The 8,652-nt window shown below is 40.8% G+C and overlaps 1 long non-coding RNA gene across 1 annotated transcript; it reads left to right on the top strand.

Annotated features, from left to right (window-relative positions):
- The first annotated feature begins 956 nt into the window (after nucleotides 1-956).
- LOC108800106 lies at nucleotides 957-5,664 on the top strand. Its single transcript, XR_001942072.1, has 3 exons — nucleotides 957-967; nucleotides 999-1,000; nucleotides 5,495-5,664. It is a non-coding gene; the product is annotated as an uncharacterized LOC108800106 (long non-coding RNA).
- Nucleotides 5,665-8,652: the final 2,988 nt, after the last annotated feature.

Here is an 8,652-nt window from a genome sequence, read left to right as displayed (position 1 = left end):
TCTACCCTAAAAGAGAATAGACTTTGGTAGACTGAATGGAAACTGGAAAACACATTTTCAACAAGTAACTTTTCTAAAGATCTTTGAAAATCTATCATTGTAATGGTGAAACTTGTTGTCCAAACAACCATGAAGTTTCCATGAAAATGAATAAGTGCTTGGTAGCAGAAGCTCATTTGGAAGCAAAAGAAGCAATGCTCAAGTGCCATGCAGGAAGCACATTCAGCTCTTCAATCCCAAAAGATCCAAGTCTGGTCAAGAGTTTTACACAGCTGTCTTTTTAAATGGTAATACAGGAGCCAGTCTTATGATAGGCCACTCACAGAATAGAATTCAGAAACCGCCTCTCTTCAAAAAATCTCATGCTCTCAAAGCTTTAATTAATGCCCACAGAGAGTTATAATGGAACAAGAGAAATATGTCCCAGTCTTTGGACAACAAGCTATATTCACGCATCAGAGGCAGGCAGTTGTTAGGACATCTAAAATGTTTTCAGCCTTGAAAGATTTCAAAAGGTTGTGCAGACCTATTTTATACTGCTGAAAGAATTCAACTTGTTTTGTTCCCCTACCACTTGTTTACAGCAAAAGAGGGCAGGAAAGGGACAGCTCAGGGTTGTCTTGGAAACAAATGGATTTCTGTTTGGCCTTCTCTTTTTTTCGTCATACATATTTGTATAGTTCTCTTGATGCATTTGTTTCTACATTCTGTAAATATATAAGCCTTTTTTTAGTCTTTGATCGTTTTTTTTTCCTGTTTCAGTGTTGAAAACACATAATTAAATCAAATGGATAAATGTCCGGGACATAAAGCTATATTCACCCATTGGATTCAGGTGGTTGTTGTGGCATCTACATAGTATAGTAACATAGTAGGTGAGGTTGAATAAAGACTAAGGTCCATCCAGTTCAACCTATGTGTGTGTGTGTGTGTATGCATCTGTGTAGTTAACACTTCCTAAAACCTTGTATATTTAGTGTCTGAAGGAACTCATCCAGAAGTTTCTTAAACTTATCTCTGTTATCAGCAGATACCACTGCCTGTGGAAGGGAGTTCCAAGTTTTTACTACTCATACAGTAAAAAAAAAACCTTGCGCGTTCCTAAATTGAACCGCCTCTCTTCTAACCTCTTGTTGTGTCCGTATGTTCTCAGTACTGTTCTTGGTGAAAACAACCTATTTCAAATATTGTGATCCCCATTAATGATTTTGAAGACTGCAATAAAGTCTCCTCTTAAACGTCTCTTTTCTAAGGAGAATAAGTTTAATTGTTGGAGGCAGTCTTTATAGCTCAGGCCTTCTATCCCTTTAATTCATTTTGTAGCCCTTCTTTGAACTCTCTCAAGCTCAAGGACATCCTTCCTAAGAGTTGGTGACCAAAACTGTACCACATACTCAAGATGAGGCTGAACTAGTGATTTATACAGTGGTAGTATTATTCTTTTAACCCTTGCTACAATCCCTCTTTTAATGCAGGACTGTATTCTGTTTGCTTTGTTGACCACAGCTTGGCATTGCATGCTATTACCAAATCTGCGATCTTTGAGCACCCCCAGGTCTTTCTGCATGTCCGTCTTCCCTGAAATCGAACTATCATCCCTATCTCTATGTCGTTAATGAAAGGGATAAACAAGATTGGTCCCAGGACCAGCCCCTGGGGCACCCCACTTCTGACTTTTGCCCAATTAGACGATGACCTATTTATTACTACCCTCTGGGTCCGTTCTTGCAGCCAGTTTTCCACAGATGTACATATAATTTTCTCCAACCCGACAGACCTCAGTTTGTTAATCAAATGCTTGTGGGACACTGTATCGAATGCTTTAGCAAAGTCTAGATACACCACGTCTAGTGGTATTCTTCTGTCCAAATTAATACTGACTTTCTCATAAAATGTTAATAAATTGGTCTGACACGAATGGTCCTTCATGAAGCCATGTTGGTTTCTACTTATAATACCAGTTTTATTTGCAAATTCCTGCATGTAGTCCCTTATCATGCATTTGAATATTTTGCACACTATTGACGTTAAACTGATTAGTCTATAGTTACCCGGTGAACTCTGTTTCCCCTTTTTGTATATTGGTATCACATTTGCTCTCTGCCAATCATCCTGTACCATGCCAGTCATGAATGTCCATAAAGATTATGTGGAGTGGTCTGCCTATTACCTGGCTAGGTTCCTTTAGTACCCTTGGATGTAACCCATCCGGTCCTGGGGATTTGTTTACATATAATCTTCCTAGCCTCTGTACTACTCTGCTCTCTGACACCCACTGAGATACTTTAAAACTTTTATTATTGTTCCTGCAGCTGATGCCCTGGCCATTACCCATGTCCATCTCATCTTTAAAAACCGAAGAAAAGAATTTGTTTGACGCATTCACTTTCTCCCTGTCACTGCTAGCTAACCTCCCCTCTTTGTCCATTATTGGGCATACATGTTCTGTCCTTACCCTTTTGCTATTTATATATTTAAAGAATTTTTTTTTTCTGCTGCTATCTGCTCCTCGTATTCTATTTTTGCAGACCTAATTGCTCTTTTACATTTTTCGTTCCAATCCTTGTAGTTTTTGAATGCCGATATTGACCCCTCTGACTTATATTTTTTGAAGGCCTTGTCCTTTTCGCTTATGTGTTGTTTTACCTTGCTAGTTAACCATCCTGGTCTAACTTTCACTTTCTTGAATTTATTGGTAAACGGAATGCACTGGCCAATGTTGTTGTTTAAGATTTCCTTGAAACAATTCCATTTCTCATCAGTGTTCATATTCAGGAAGACTGCATCCCAATTTATGTCTGCTAGTAGGTTTCTCAGCTTATCAAAGTTAACCTTCCTGAAATTGAGTGTTCGCGTCGTGCCGATATGTCTGTTTCCTGGAATTAACTGTGCAAGTTATCATTCTGGGGTCACTGCTCCCTTGGTTCTCCCCGATTTCCACATCTGCAATTAGCTCTGAGTTGTTTGTAACTATTAAATCCAGCAGAGCATTTTTCCTATAGGGCGATTCTACTAATTGTACCAAAACAATTATCTTGGAGAATGTTCAAGAAGTGACGTGCCCTTCTTGAGGTAGCTGTTTCTGTTGCCCAATCTATATCTGGATAATTAATGTCCACCATAATTATGACATTACCTTGCTTTCCCGCTACTGCTATCTGTGACCATAGATTAGTCTCTTCCTCCTCTCCCACGTTCGGAGGCCTGTAGCATATTCCTACCAGTAATTTCTCTTTTTTTCCATTCATTGCCTTATCCCCTCTCTCCTGTGCTATATCATCCTGCACATTCACTGCCAGGTTATTTCTGACATACAAGCATACATCTACCCACTTCTTCCTTCCCGGATCCTTCTTAACCCCTTAAGGACCAAGGGCGTTTTTTCTGTCACAGTTCAGCTGCAGACTTGCAGCTGAGCTGTTACTTGTAGTTCTACAAGCATATGCAGACCTCTTACCCCTGGTTCTGCAGACATGCAGGGCTGTGCTGTTGCTTGTAGTCCTCCAGGCATGTGCTCTGAACCTGACTCACTCTTGCACCAGTCTGGCAGCTTTAGGCGTCGGCCAACCTCTCCTGCTGTTTCTTATGCACCTTCTGGGCCAATCAGTGCAGTCTGCTTGTGGCCAATCCTGTGGATCCTCCCTCTTCCTGTTTTATTTAAACCCAGGGCGCACTGCCCGAGCAACGCTTTCCCAAGCTAGATGCCAAGCCCCCCATTTGCGATTGAACCTGAATTCCTGGAAGTTTGCCCCTGTACTGAACCTTTGGCTTATCCTTGGCTATCCCTGTCTACAGTCTGTCCTGTGCTTCGCCTTGTCATTGGAAATTCCTGTAGTAAAAAGAGATAGTTAGGGATCAGCACTAAATTGGAGACACCACACCCCTGATTACAGTCGTAAATCAAAAAAGAGAAAAGAAAAGATGGGGCTTTAAAAGTGTCTACTAAATAATGCCAGGGAGTATGGTTAAACATAATGTCAAAAAATTCATCAATATAATAAAATTAATTTTTAATAAAGTAAATACATGATTGACAAGGTAAATAAAACATCTCATATTCATTTTAAAACATTACTACATAAACGGCATGTCACCTCTATGGAAATCATAGATTAATATGCATAATAGTAGTAATTAATCGTTTCTATATTGATTCATTACTTAAAAGTCAATAAACACATTATTCATCATATTAATGCAAATTCCATAGAATAATAATCTGTATTTTTCCTTTTCTTCGACGCGTTTCGCCGTAGCTTCGTCAGGAAGTTAATAGAGGTAGCCTGTGAATTCTATATGAATATGATTGTAAGCAGTCAATATTTGGACATAACCATTAACCATTGATGACAATTAATTAATATAGATCAATAAATAAATACATAAATAAATACCATGAATGAGATATATGATGATGGTGAGAAAAACTCGCATCTGGGGAAGCCCCTCCACTCACGCAGGAACACAAGGTACGGAGATGCCAAGGGGAAGCGGAAATGGCAGGCTCCCATATCTGTCCTTTAGCCACCTATAGAATAAATAGAATCCAATGTTCCACTAGGTATACTGTCATATATATATACAGTATATATATAGGATATCACATGTAGCTTGATAGGACAAGGAAGCCTGGGTCCTGCCAGGCACATGAATATGCATATATGTCTGTTGTTTAATAGAGTTCGCCTAAGTAGGTGATGGTTTTGTATCCATACCAGTGGCCAATAGTGTCAATATAACTTACATAACTTCACTATAAATCATTTATACCCTAGATCGTCTATTGATCCAAATGGTTCCATTTTCTTTATAGTGGTCTAAATGTATCGAGTACTGTTTAAGCTAGTCCTCATTGGTATAGATTGAAAAAGTATATTCTGTAAGTAATAATCAAAGAAGCAAAAAGCCATTCTAATCATAAAGATAAAAAAATTAAGTATAACCTAGGTCATCAATTATGTACCTTGTGGGTGTAATAGGAACTTCTCATACGTCCAGAGAAAATTTGGCCCATTCCCCGAGCCCCCGGGTCTCCCGCGTCTTGGAAATTCCCTCCACAGACACACACGCCGTCCCGAGGTATCGGCGTGTGACGTGTGCGGCCGGGGCGAGCACTAGGTACGCACATGCGCCCTAAATAGGCGCATCCGACAAGTGGGGGTGGCCCGTGTAACGGACTCCTCCTCCCGGGACCGTCAGCCTGATGGGACGGCGCTAGTGGGTTAGCCCCGCCGTCCCATCTCACACCCACAGGATGGTGGTCCCTCCTCCCGTCAGCGTGATGTCAAAGCCAAACGACCAGGCACATCGGCACCAGCACTGCCTCAAAGAACGATCGAGTCGATCAAACAATGTGGAAGTGCTGGGGTGCAGACCTTCCCCAATTAGATGTATACAGGGGAGTGGCCCGCTACATCTAATTGGGGATGGTCTGCATATATATACATACATATACATATATATACCATGTCTCACCCAAGTCCCTAGTCCCAAGAATCTTTCTTCAGGACACTCCATCTTCCCCTAACTTTGTCATTGGTACCAACGTGTATCATGACAGCTGGGTCTTCCCCAGCTCCACCAAATAATCTGTCCATCCGATCCGCAATTTGCCGAACCCGAGCGCCCGGTAAACATACGGTTTGGCGATCGCATTCTTTGTGACAGATTACCCTGTCTGTTAACCTATTAATAGAATCCCCTACCACCAGGATCTCAGGATCTGTCTGTCCTTGCTTGTGTCCCTGCTCCCCTCTATACTGGAGCAGTCACTTTCCTGGCAGCTAAGGGAAATATTCTGCTCTAGCAATGCTACCCCTGAGCTGATATCCCCAACATCATGCAAACGGGTATATTTATTGGGGTGTAAATGCTCAAGACTAGTCTCTCTAATACTCTTCCCTCTACCCCGGCTTCTGACTGTTACCCAACTACTAACTTCTAAGACGTTTTCGGCTTTGAAATATTTCAAAAGGTTGTGCAGACAAAATAACTTATTTTGTACTGCTAAAATAATTAAACACGTTCTGTTCCCTTACTACTTGTTTACAGCAAAAGAGGGCAGAGTAGGGAAAGCTCAGGGTTGTCTTGGAAACAAATGGATTTCTGTTCAGTCTTCACATTTTCATCATATATTCTTGTATGGTGGTCTTGGTGTATCTGGTCCTACATTTTGTAAAATCATAATATAAACCTTGTTTGCTCTTTTGTGGTTTTTTTTTTCCTTTGGATGGAAAGGTGTGTCATTTATTTTCTAAGATCCTTATAGACTATAAGAAACCAGCCACTGCCCGGACATCCAAATCTAATGCCTGCATCTTTCCCTTTGGTTTAGAAGAGCCATCAGTCAGTGTAAACAAGGAGGTTATATGACATCCCCAGGTAGAAATACAAATTCTGATTGGTGCACTCTTTCAGATCTTGGTGGGCTCCAATATTTATCCTGGCAATCCTATTTTCTATTCTGGTTACACATTTGGCTTGGTACCCAGTTTCTGTTTTCTACCTTTACTTAGGCTTCTGCTACTGATCAGATGCCAACTAAGCTTTTCTTCTCTCATATATGCCTGTCATTCGATGGTTCAATACAGTGCTTTTTTTTAATCAACTGGTCAACTGTAACTAGTGGGGTAAAGTCAAGGTCTACAACCTTGAGGGGGTGTTTAACAAATCCCAGCCACTGCTTTGACGCCATCTTTTAGGAAAGCCCATGCCTACCACTGGTGACAAAAATGTCACCAGTGGTAGGCACAACCCCATGATATTGACAAGATAGCTGTGTGCAAAGTGAAAGGAAGTCAGCTGGGGACTTTTGTTTGCCTGTGTCATTGCCCTGTTACACCTTATAAGAGACAGGACAGCAGAGGACTGCAATTGTGGTGTTCTCTGCTGTGCATTCTCTCCCTGGAAAAAGGGCAGAGCATATGATTCATCATGTGGTGTATAAATTAGTGGGTACTAAGCACCAGACTTCTGTGTCCCAACTACAGATGACTTCTCTCAGATGATCACTTCAGGCTCTCCCGTGCTCGCTTACAGTGGGGCGATACATGAAAGCAGAGAGGATGTTACAGTTGCTGCATATAGTATGCCTATGGACAGCTTTGTACATTTTGTTAATAAATCAATATAAAAATGTTCGCTTTATGCGTGTGTTACCTAAAATGATACACACTCATAACTGTCAGAAACCCGCTGCTTCTGCGCATGCGCCAAGTTCTGTCTCCCGTACTATGCGGAGGACACTTGCGCGCATGCACGCGCCACGGACCCGGCGCTGAAAAGCACGCCAGATGGCGCACAGGAAGTGACGCTCTTGATCTATTGGCTTCCCTATTTAAGCTCATCCTGCACACTTCCTCATTGCTGGATTGTCTCTTCAACCGCCCTGAAGTCCTGTGTTCCTTGTTCCCAGTTTCTTGTGATTCCTGCCTGTTTGCTTCGACCCGGATTTACTTTGACCTTGTTTGCCTGCAGCCTGCCTTTGACCACGGATTGTTTGACCATTCTTGCCTGCCACCTGCCCTCGACCACGGATTGTCTGGACTGGACTGCCTTTGCCTCATCCTTGTGTACCTTCTCTGCCTGCTCGGTGTGACCACGGCCTGTTGACCCTGGATTTTGGATTACCCCAGTTCTGCTTGCACGGTATTAACACCACTGGCACTCGTGCCACTTGTTGTCTGCTTATAACAACATCATCATCATACATTCATCATTATTAAGAACCTAAAATCTTCTTTTGGATTGGTGTGAAAGGTCTGTTCGCCTTCAGAAAGTCAATGAATATAAAACTTACCAAAATAGAGAATCCAGCAGTATTCAAGTGGAATGCATGATTCATATTCAGTTAGCTCCTCTAGGATGTCTACACAATAAAAGCTACATTAACATTAAATCAATAGTAATGGTACAATCTTTCTCCAAACCTCTCATTAGGACAACCAATACCAGCTGGCAAATCTAAGTACTTTTAAGCCCCTACCTACATGCTTGACAACAAACCTTTAAAATGTTTTATTCAAACTAATGGATTCTGGTTAATATTACTCCATCCTATCTTTAAGTGAATTCTCTATTTATTTTTGTATTCCTTGTTTTGTTTTTGTTAACGTTATAATATAAAACAGTAGTATATAGAATATAAAAGTGGGTATTGGATCACCCAAATAATGCCCTGTGCTGGGGAATGTTTAGATACATTGTGGGTTGAAATGGGTTAAGCTTAGATAGTTGCTAATCCATTTTAACACAATCCAGGAGGTGAACAGAAGAGAGCTAACACAATGAAAAAGAGTATATACAGCATTTTAGAATTTAAAAAAAACTAATTTTAGTGAAAGGTTTTCTAGAGCCTCTCATGCCTAAATGCCATACACCGTTGACTTTGAATCATCTAAATATTTGCATAGTATACAACAGTATAGCAAAACATTCAAGCCTTTCCTATTGAGTATAGTTTACAGTAATATAAAATAGTTATTATTATAAAGAATAGTATTCCTATCTTATCCTGGTTATCATCTATCCCTTTTTGGAAGATATAGGTATGTTAGAAAGAAAGCTAACACTTTAGACTATGAATGTGTAAATAAAACATCATCAATAGAAACCACTGGCTGAAGTCTCTTCAGAAACTGAAGCTACTGGGAG

This window comes from Nanorana parkeri, unplaced genomic scaffold (genome assembly GCF_000935625.1).
Source record: "Nanorana parkeri isolate BGI_ZX_2015 unplaced genomic scaffold, ASM93562v1 scaffold1914, whole genome shotgun sequence".
Taxonomy (NCBI): Eukaryota; Metazoa; Chordata; class Amphibia; order Anura; family Dicroglossidae; genus Nanorana; species Nanorana parkeri.
Note: the sequence above shows the minus strand (reverse complement) of the source record. Positions and strands in the feature narration are given on the sequence as shown.